The 11,335-nt window shown below is 47.2% G+C and overlaps 1 long non-coding RNA gene across 1 annotated transcript; it reads left to right on the forward strand.

The window, feature by feature from the left end:
• The first annotated feature begins 2,300 nt into the window (after nucleotides 1-2,300).
• Nucleotides 2,301-10,257, forward strand: LOC124249072 (uncharacterized). The gene is made up of 4 exons (XR_006891238.1): nucleotides 2,301-2,505; nucleotides 3,616-3,814; nucleotides 7,843-8,034; nucleotides 9,576-10,257. It is a non-coding gene; the product is annotated as an uncharacterized LOC124249072 (long non-coding RNA).
• The last annotated feature ends 1,078 nt before the right edge of the window (nucleotides 10,258-11,335 follow it).

Genomic DNA, 11,335 nt, shown 5'->3' on the forward strand with positions numbered 1-11,335 from the left:
GCATAGGGGTGCATAAGTCTCTTTGTATTGTTGATTTCAAGGTCTCTGGATAAATACCCAGTAGTGGGATAGCTGGGTCATATGGCATTTCCACTTTTAATTTTTTGAGAAATCTCCATAATGTTTTCCATAGCGGCTGCACGAGTTTGCATTCCCACCAGCAGTGTATGAGGGTTCCCTTTTCTCCAAAACCTCTCCAAAATTTGTTATTTTTTGTCTTGGTCATTATAGCCATTCTAATGGGCATAAGGTGACATCTAAGTGTAGTTTTGATTTGCATTTCCATGATGATTGGTGATGTTGAGCATCTTTCATGTGCCTATTGGCCATCTGTATATCTTCTTTGGAAAAATGTCTGTTCATATCCTCTGCCCATTTTTTGATCGGGTTGTTTGTTTTTTCTAACTCAGTTGTGTGAGTTCTTTATATATTATGAAGATTAACCCCTTGTCGGATATATGATTTGCAAATATTTTCTCCCAGTTGGTGGGTTGTTTTTTCATTTTGTTCCTGGTTTCCTTTGCCTTGCAGAAGCTCTTTAGTCTGATGAAGCCCCTCTTGTTTATTTTTTCTTTTGTTTCCCTTGTCTGAGTGGACATCATATTTGAAAAGATCCTTTTAAGGCTGATGTCAAAGAGTGTACTTCCTATAATTTCTTCCAGAAGTTTTATGGTTTCGGGTCTTACCTTCAAGTCTTTGGTCCATTTTGAGTCTACTTTTGTGTATGGAGAAAGATAATGGTCTACTTTCATTCTTTTGCATGTGGCTGTCCATTTTTCCCAGCACCATTTTTTGAAGAGGCTTTCCATTCTGCATTGTATGTTCTTGGCTCCTTTGTTGAAAATTAGCTGTCCGTAGATGTGGGAATTATGAAAATGTGACACAGAGACCAAAGTAAGCAAATACTGTCGGAAAAATGGCACCAATAGACTCATTTGATGCAGGGTTGCCACAAACCTTCAATTTATAAAAAAGCAATATCTGTGAAGCACAATAAAGCAAAGTGCGATAAAACAGGATATGGCTGTAACTGTATCTGACCATCTCAGCACATGGACTGGCATAGAGTAGATGCTCAATGAATACTTGATGAATGGTGTATTAGCAAATGAGGACACATGACATTTTTTTTTTTTTAAGATTTTATTTTTTCCTTTTTCTCCCCAAAGCCCCCCGGTACATAGTTGTGTATTCTTCGTTGTGGGTTCTTCTAGTTGTGGCACGTGGGACGCCGCCTCAGCGTGGTCTGACGAGCAGTGCCATGTCCGCGCCCAGGATTCGAACCAACGAAACACTGGGCTGCCTGCAGCGGAGCGCGCGAACTTAACCACTCGGCCACGGGGCCAGCCCCGACACATGACATTTTATGACATGTTTTTTGGTCTGCTTTCTCTAGGAAAATGTCCATGGGGGCCCATTGTAATCATGAGGGTCCTTAAAAGTGGAAGGGGGGCCCAGCCCCATGGCCGAGTGGTTAAAGTTCCGCGTGCTCCCCTTCAGTGGCCCAGGTTTGTGGGTTTGTATCCAGGGTGCAGACCTACTCCACTCATCAGCCACGCTGTGTTGGTGACCCACATACAAAGTAAAGGAAGATTGGTACAGATGTTAGCTCAGGATGAATCCTTCTCAAGCAAAAAAAGAGGAAGATTGGCAATGGCTGTTAGCTCAGGGTGAATCTTCCTCAGCAAAAAAATTAAAAAAAATTTTAAAAAGTGGAAGAAGGAAGCAGAAAAGGAGAAGTCAGAGAAAGACATGACTACAAAAGAAAGGCACAGAGGAAGGACACAACCCCCGCCCCTCCCTTGCTGGCTCTGAAGATGGATGAAGAGGGCCATGAGCCAAGGAACATAGCTGCCTCTGGAAGCTGGAATGGGTAAAGAAATAGAGTCTCCTAAGGAAATCACGTCCAAGAGCCTCCAGAAGGGAGAAGAACTCTGCCCACATCTTGATGTTAGCCCCTTGAGACCCGTGCTGGATCTCTAACTTACAGAAATATCAGAAAAGAAATTTGTGTTTTAAGCTACTAAGTGTGTGGTAATTTGCTACAGTAGCAACAGAAAACTAATACAGACCCCTTTCAGAATCTGCTGAAAGTCACACATACTTCTTGAAAAGAAAAAAAATGCATTCAGTTTTAGGAGTTCCCAGAGGATGGACCCCAGGTGAAGAATCTCAGCTCTGGCATTGAGAGCTATGTTCCAGATGGAAAACAAGACAGAGCAAACTCCACGAGAGACTGAACGTTGATGACCTCAGAACTCGGGACTACTGTGCGTGCACTGCAGTTTTCAAAAGCAGGAGCCTGGGGTGAATGCCTCATGCCTTGACTTGAGGCATCGCGGTCCAGCATCAGAGTGCTGGCTGGGGGGAGCAGGACCAGTTGTATAAACTCCAGTTTCTCTCATGTGCAAATATGGGGACAGATCTTTTCGGGTCAGAATTTGAAGTTTCACCTCTGAGAAGAACACTATGCGGGGCACTATGAGGCTGGCAAAGATGGAAAAGGTAGGTTTTCTCGCTGTCTGACGCTCTGATGGGGCCCCATGCAGCGAGGGCACTGCATTCTGTCCAGAGTGGGCAAGGGGGAGACTGATTCAGACTGGAGGGTCTGAGAAGTCTTGAATTGGGTCATGGGGTATTGCAGGCACAGACCACAGCTGGAGCAGAGGCCCAGAGTAGGAAAGAAATGAAAATCTAAATAATATCTTGTGAATATATAAATAATATCCTGTGGATGAGACCACTATTTAAAAAACGAATGTAACAAAATGTAAATCTAAGTAGATGACATCCTTTCAAGGCTAGTGTGTGTTTCCACTCACCTCCCCTGTGTGTGGTCCCATGAAACTTGCGTGTCCGCCCTGCACAGGCTTCAGAGCATCCAGTCCTTTTGCCCTCTTGGCACGTTGTCATTTTCGCTGCATATACTTTTACCCGGTTCTCTCATCTGCCTTCCCAAACAGTTGGCTCTGGTAGACTTCAAATTGTTTTAAACAAATGAAGAGCCCCGTCACTCTGGTTTTTTAAAAGAAGTATCACAGGCCTTAGGGTAAAGTTCACAACTGAAGGTTGTTTTGAACAGTACTGACTCTGTTTGAATAGAGCATCGTCCCCTCGGGTTATTGATTTGAAAGAATGAACACCCAGCCTAGCGCACAAGTTCTTCCTGCTAATTTAAAAGCAGAACAAATTATTATACCTGTGAAATACAAGAAATACAATAAGTAAAAAAGTAAAACTACCTTCTGAAGTTCTTAACAGCTTCACAAATGCTAACTCTGTGGTTAGCATTTATGATCAAATAAAAACAGATTCCACAAAAAGTCTATTGTAAATTTTAAATTTAAATTTGCACGTGTGTGCATAAAAGTCTAAAAACATATATTGAAATGTTAGTAGGAAGTATTTCTGAGCGGTGGTATGATTTTTATTTTGTTGTTTTTCTTTGCAATTCCTCGGTTTCTTCAGCAAATATTTTTATACACCTAAAACTTTTTCCAAAACCCCCTACCAGAGATTGGTGGTCCCTGATAGTTTCTTCTCATCCATCTTCCCGGGTGGATCTGGGGGTCTTGAGTGGTTTGATATCAGCTGATGTGGTGACATTTTTCCTAGGGCTCCACATAGTTCTTGCTTGTGAGGCAGATGATGTACACTCTCACCACGGAAGGACACCTGTACAGCCCGTCAGGTCTGCCCCCACTGCTCCAGTCCCTGGTTCTCCAGGGTGTAGACATGGCTGGCACACCATGGGAGAAGAAGTCAAGTGGAATCTCGGAGGCTGTCTGGCCCACCTTAGAGTGACAAAACACAGGTGGGGCTTGCACTGTGCCCTCTAAGAGCTTATTATCTCCTTCTCTTTCTGTGCCCAAGATGGAAAATTCATGTGCAGGTGACAATGTATTAAGAAAGTCTTCCCAGGGCTAGTGAGGAAGTGGAGAAGCATGGTAGGAAGGGAGGAAGCCAAGCAGGTGTGTGCTCTCAAAGTCGCGCAGAAGGTAGCTTTCCTGACTGCAGGGCCTCTGGAGCCTCAGGTGCACCTCAGAATTTTCCTCTCCTAAGGCAAGGCGGCTGCACTTGAACACTGCCAATCAATGGCCAAGACCTGCCCAGGAGGAACCTGAACTCCCAGGCACTTCTGCTGTCTGCATGACAGGATTCAGGGTTTCTGCTAGCTGTGGGCAGAGCCCCAAAGGAAGGCCTTGATGCTGCCATTCCTCCTTGGAAGTGAACACACTGATCCTCCTCAATTCCATGTACCATCTATTCCAGGCATTGTCCTCAGGCCTGTGCGTGCACGCAGTGGCAGTTCTTGGGGATTAAAATTGACACAGGCCTCTGAACATCTTGTCTCCTTAACTCAATTGTAAACAACAATGCAGAGTCAAATAACAAATAAGAAAATGTCCAAATAAGACAGTGTGCTCATCTCATCTTGGCCAATCATCCTCCTTGTTACAGTGCAGTATCATAGACTCAAAATAAGAATACCTGAACCCCTCCAAAACAGAAACTTCTGTAAGTTTAAATTGTAGTTTAGATTGCTTGATTGGACTGCTTTGTTGCCAAGAATTCTGAGAACAAGAAGGGTGTGATTGATTAGTGATGTCTGCCAGGTGTGAATTCATAGGACAAGATGGATGTGATCACTTAGTGATGTCTGCCAGGTGTGAATCCAGAGGACAAAATGGGTGTGATCAATTAGTGATGTCTGCCGGGTGTGAATTCAGAGGACAGGATGGGTGTGATCCATTAGCCAAGCCTCCTAGGAGCCTGGGACCAGGGAGGCTGGGCCTTGGACCAGGTATGCTCCATCCCTGCTTTCCTCTGTGGTCGAAGCTCCTCAGGGCAAATTTACCTTATAGTCCACACCTTTACTCAACTTGTTGGTCAAGAAGTTTCCTTTTCCTTTTTATTTTCAGATCTCTCTCTCTCTTTCCCTCTTTCTCTCCCCCTCCCCTGTTTTATCTCACTTTGGCGCTTATAGGCTTTTATTCTATAAACACTTGGCAGTCTTTGTGACATGGACTCATTCAGGACATGTTTACAGTACTTAATGACATCTCTCTGAGAAATAATGAGAATGCCTTTAAAGGTTGTCTTCCTCCCATGCGTGCAGAGGGACTGCTCTCCAGGCCTGCGAGATGAGAGCTGAGGGTCTGGCAGGGGGAAAATTGACTTAATTTCTTTTCACCACATGAAATGGAGTGTCTGGGTGATCTGACCTAAATGCATGGCCTAAAAACCAATTAATTTTGAATTGTGAATTTGTGAGAGCATCAAGCTGTGTGTGGAATTCCAAATGAGGCAGACAATGCACACCTGGCTTATTTGCAAAATGTGAAGACTTTTCCACATAAATATACCTAATGGTCCATTATTAAAGTGCAACCTCAATCATATTGCATCTCAGCTCCAAGACCTGTAGCAGCTCCATGGGACCTTCCGATTGACATTCAAGCCCTGGCCTGGCTTGTCCCGCCCTCAGCCACCACAGCCCCCCTTCATTTGGTTGAACCACCCCTCCAGGTCCTCTAATGCTGTCATCAGAGGGGAGCTTTGAGCCTCTGGACCCAACACGGACATTCACTTCCTGCTGAAATAGTGCTGAAGTTGGGATGTGCATCTCAGTCGGCGCGCAGTAAGGAAGGTCCTGAGTCTCTGCCATCTTAGTGTTAGGAGAATGCGCAGCTCAACTTCCCCTAACGGACCCTGGAGTTCTCACAGCTGTGCATTTCTTCCTGCTGTGTCCTCCCCCTGTTAAACTAACTCCAATTTTATCGTATTCAGTTTAATTCACCTAATGTTCACTGAGGCTACTACACGTGATACTGATTTGTTTGTGGGGAACAAAAATTAACCAGGCTTAAGAACTTGCTTAAGGTCCAAATAAGAAAAAGTTGGGAGGGAAGAGAAATAACTACAACACAAAGTCAAATGTGGTGACCAATAGTAGAGTGCTAACTAAAATACCATGAGAACACACCGGAAGGAGGTGGTGTGTGTGTGTGCATAGTGTGGTATCTGTGTGCGCAGGTTGTGGTGGTGATGATGGTGGTGGAGTGCGTGGCAGGTGGTGTGTGTGTGTCTGTGGGGTGGGACCAGGATCACAGAAGGCCTAATGGGGGAGGTAGAGTTGGAAAACTAGGTGGGATTTCTCTGAGAAGGAGGCAGCGGGGAAAGGCTGTGGGGGAGGGTGGCCACTTTGGCAGTGCCCTCAAATCAGCAAGGCCTGCCGGGGGGAGGCCACACCACACAGATGCCGGGGAAGGAGCTGGGGAGTCAGGGAGAAGAGCTGGCTGTGCAGGGTGAAGGGCTTCCGCTGACAGGCAGGAGTGCAGCCTCATCCTAAGGGGAGCATCTGAGAACCTGAGAGAGATACATGCTCCAGGCAAGCGAGGGGGCGGAGGGCCACGGGGGAGCACAAGGGATGGAGAAGGTGGAGGAGTGGCACAGTCCTTCCCCAGAGACGTGGAACTGGAATCAGGGCTGCAGGGATGGGAGAGGGCTGGAGGGGCCCTTGGAACTAGGCCCGTCTCCCTAGGGCTTGGCTGTTTGGGGGTCCCGGGGACTTTTTCACTCAGCCATGGGCAGGAAGCCCCAAGTCTGGGGGAGCTAGTGCTGCGGACAGCCCTCTAACAATGGAGGAGGATCTGTGGGAAAGGGCCCAGCCTCCCCGTCTTGGCAGGATGGATCTGGGGCACAATCCACAGGGTTCCTCCTGGGGTCCCTGTGGGCTGAGCCTGGCAGCCCGCAGCAGTCCCAGCTCAGTGGCATACCTTTTATTACTTTTCCTCCTTTTCTGTCTCTCTGGGCTCACGCCCACACTCCAGCTTCCTGGGGTCACCTCTCGAATAGTTACAGGCACGGAGTCCTTGTCTCAGGCTCAGCTCTGAGGAAGCTTCTAATGACCCCTGAACGTAGAACCTGGAAGAGGGGGCGGTAACAGTCAACCTCCCTGCCGGCAGAGCAGCTCGGCCAGCACAGCGCCAGTCGGGTGAGCACCGCTCCTGTCCTCAGTGGCAGAGGCACATGCTACCCAGGGCCTCCGAGGGTCCTGGGTCCAAGCCCCAGCTGGCCACAGGGGAGGGTTCAGACCCAGGCTTCCTACCTCCAGGGTTCAAGCGGCCCAGGCCCTGGGTAAATCAGACCCACCGTCCTGAACGGGCGTGTGAATGGAGTTAGCCATTGCTTCCCTCCTCCGCTCGTTCGTTCACTCGACCTCGTCAACGTTTACAAAGACTGACATAACTCTCTCCCGCAAGGCCCCTTAGCTTTCAGGGCGCCTTTATCTCTGTGCTGCTCTGTGATTGCCTGTGAACAATTTATGCAGTTGTCAACATCATTTTCTAAATCCCCCGTATATGTTTCTATGATCCTCTCCATACAAACGGGAAGGTCTTTCTTTACATGTAATTCCTGATAAGTCCTGCATAATTCTCTACCTTGATAAACGTTGAAATAACTTTACATCAGTCTGTCTGTACTTTCCTCTCTATTTTCTATACATCACTCTATGAATGTTTAACTCTCTTTAAACATAATTCATTTTTTTCTAAATTATGACTCTTTAAAAAAAACCTCTTGTCCCTTTCTCTGAAAGCGCCCAGGGAGGAATCTTTCTGTTCACCGGTTCCGCTGAGCAGCGTGTGCGCGTGCCCGACGTGTCCTGTGGGAGGGACTGCGTAGACGCGAGCCGCCCTCTCCAGGCCCTAGGCCTGCCTTCCAGGGGCCTCTCAGCCCGAGGAGTTGCGAGTCTTTCTGCAGCCCCACGCCCAGGTTTGACGGTGGAACTGTGAATACGGCCGGAATGGCTGATTTTCGTGGGTGTTTTCGTTCCAGGCACTGCCGGGGTGATGAGCGCGGCCTGCTGTGGGCGGGGCTTCCACGGCTTTAGCGCTGGAAGTGACACGTTCCGGAGCCCTCTGGGTCTGAGGCAAACCGGGACAGCTGTCACTGCGGTCCCCAGCCAACACCCCGTTCACCGATGCACACGGAGTCCCTGCTCCGGTTCCATCTATAATTGGCCGTCTGGTAAGGGAGCCGAGTCACTGTGCACACACGTCAACGCACCGGCATACCCACTGTTGTGGGCTGAAGGGTTGGATTGTGTCCCTCAAGTTCATATGTTGGTGTCCTAACGCCCAGGACCTCAGAATGTGATCTTACTCGGAAATGGGTCATTGCAGACGTATTTTGTTAAGGTGAGCTGAGGGCTAATCCAATATGACAACACACTGGGAGATCCCCGTGTTCGCACGGAGGTGGAGAAGGGGCACCCCCCCTCCAAGCTAAGGAACGCCAAAGACGGCCAGCGAGCGAGCTACATAAGTCAGGAGGGAGGCGAGGAATCGGTACGCCCCTGCCGGCCCTCAGAAGGACCGGCCCTGCCGCCCCCGGGTCTCAGGCCTCTGGCCTCCAAAGGGTGGGGCGCTAAATTTCTATTGTTTAAGCCCCAGTGTGTGGCTCTTGTTACAGCAGCCCTAGCAAACTAATGTACCCACTTTCTAAAAATCCTTTGGTTTCTCTCAGAGAGTTAACCCTTTGAAAATTCCCAGAAAAAATGTAAATCCGAAGAGTCCTGGGAGATGAGAGTAAGACCTTTTCATATGCTTTCAGCTGTAGAATCGCACCCTCCTTGTTAAAGCAAGTAAAACTGTCACAGATCCAACTGCCTTCTGCAACCGTTCTGCGGGAAATCTTTTCCAGGACCTGGAAACACCGATGTAGGGACGGGCTGTGAGCAGGAATGGGGCAGAGGCAGCAGAAGTGAAGCCAGAGGCAGCAGCCTCTCTGCTCCTGACACCCTCTGTCTCCCAAGCAGCTCACAAAGAAAGCACTTTTGCCTGTTCTCCACAGCCCACGAATGTGCAGAGTCAGCTGATCCCAGTTCATGGGTTGACCTTGGGGGAACTGCTGGGCTGGGGAGCGGGCTTGGCCAAGGCACTGTAGAAAGGGCAAAAGGCAAGAAGAACCAGAGCAAGTGGCCAGAGCACAACTGTGAAGCTTACCCATGGTGTTGTGGTTTGTTTTGTTTGTGTTGCTGTTGAAATTCCAAGAACCTTCAGTTGCAACTGCTAAGCTCACCTGAGGTCCCTTTGCCCTGACCTGACCCCAGGCAGTCACCTGGGCCCCAAAGTTAAGCTGGCTAAAGGTCAGCAGGACTCTCACCTATTCTTCTGTGCTAGGAAAATGCCTTTTTTTTTTTCTTTTCTGGTGTGGGGGGCTGGTTTTCTGGTTTGAGCCTCGCTGACCTTCTCTGCCTTCTCCCTGCTCTGTTTTTTTTTTTTTCAGAGGAAACAGTTCAGAGCTTTACTGAATTTACCCATGAAGACTCAGCCAATAAATTCCTAACTCAAAAGATTAAAGACATTTATGTACAACGTACCAAAAGAAAAGCCTTCCTTACATCAGAGTCCTGGTGTTTGTATAGCTTAACCAAACAGAGAATAATGTTTGAAAGACAGGGACTGACACAGACATTTCTTGTTTTCTAAAACTGGGCTCAATTACTGAAAAACTGTTGCCTGCTTTGTTGTTTTTAAATGCTTTTATCTTTTTCTGATTTATGGCAGTTCCCTGCAGAGAAATGGAGTTCTCCTTACCCACCTGAGGCAGGTGTGCCCCTTTAAGCACAATCCCCAGGAGCTGGGGTGCGTCCGTCCACTGCGCTCACTTGGAGCCAGAAGTGCTCTTCAGCCTTCTTCTCTGTGACTGAGTCAGCGGGTCTATTTCATCATAAATACTCAATTCTACGTGACAACCAAGGACAGAAGGAAAGAAAGGGAAATTTGGTGGAAGATGACCAGGATCTGAGTTCAGAGAAAAGAGAAAGAAGTTAATATTTTAGAATATCCATTTGGGGCCTAGCAGGGGGGAGACATCTTCCAATAGTTTTTTTGTGTGGTTCTTGGAAAAATTAAGTGTGACATTGGATACGTTACTGAATCTCTTTTTTAAAAATCATCTGCAAAAGGTCGATGCATTAAAAAGAAACTAGCCACCTCACATAACATCTTTTTATATTTATTGATTGTGATGTTTTCCATGACTTGCACTTTGACATATTTCTTTGAAATTCCTCCATCCCTTCACTTGGAAGATCCTTTGAATTTTGTTGAAGTGATACATAAAAGCCTGACTAAATTAAAAAAGAAAAAAGGTGTGATTGGTGAAGCATTGTGGTATGAGGAAGAGAAATGCTGTCTTTTTAGTTTTATCTTTTTAAGAAATCAGCAAATCATCTGTATCATTTTACGTAATTTAAATGCTTTATAAACATGCAAACCTGAAATATAATAAAACATCCTGTAGATAGTAGCATGCAGACTTTGGTTGAGAATCAAGGCAGCAAAGTGCTCTGAAGATGTTGCTTATGATCTGATGCCAAAGAGACTGCCGGGGATGCTGCGGGAATCATAAGGTACGGTGGGTGTCATCTTCTACTCGACAGTGTTCTTTAGCCATTTTCTAGGTGAGCGTTTTGAAGTGAGACTGCCTCAGGGAAGAAGCTGCTTGGCATTACCAAGTTTGAGGAATGGAATACTTGGTCTTGGCAAAGTTGACCAACTCCAACAGCCACCGTTGACAAGCCTGTGTTTTCAGGTTATGATTATTAACTGCTCTGGAGTTTCTAAGGTCGAGCATCTCTTCTGCATTGGGGGATCTCTCAAGAACCTCTGCTCTTTATCCACATTAGACATAGAAAATGATATGTGGAAACTTTGTCGTACTCCAGGAAGCAGCAGCAACAGGCCTAGAAGATGATAGATGGATTGAAAGCACTGGTCCTTTAATAATTTGGGAGTCAGTGGGGGGAGTAAGTGGTGTGATCACTCTAGTCTTTGTAGATGAGCGAACAGATAGGGTGCTGCATCCTGCAGGATGTGACAGTAGCGGGCATGGCACATCCTGCCAGCCGTCCTCCAGCTCTGGATCACCCAACTCAAGGAATCCAAAGAGACGCAGATAGCATCTAAGAGGCAAATCTTGCCATGGTTTCGTTTCTTCATTAGTTCCTGCAGAGCGGGGCTGGGGGCTGTTTGACTTGCTTTGTGTCTGCTTCTTTGGGTAGCTCTTGTCTGTCTGTGGTGTTAGAGAAATCCTGTGTGAAGAGATGGACCACACAAGAAGCATGTCCTTGGGACTTGACATGTACCTGCCCCTCCCTGATGCAAACACCTAATCTTAGAAGTCCCTTCCTTAAAAGGAGAGGGGGCTGCTTAGGAGAAGTGTTAGTAAGACCAAGCGTTTGCACCACTGTGCAGACTTGGCTGAGCCCATGGACGAGCTTTCAGTCAAGGGACTAAGCTTGGAACTCGGCTGACAGACTGGT

This window comes from Equus quagga, chromosome 12 (assembly GCF_021613505.1).
Source record: "Equus quagga isolate Etosha38 chromosome 12, UCLA_HA_Equagga_1.0, whole genome shotgun sequence".
Classification (NCBI taxonomy): domain Eukaryota; kingdom Metazoa; phylum Chordata; class Mammalia; order Perissodactyla; family Equidae; genus Equus; species Equus quagga.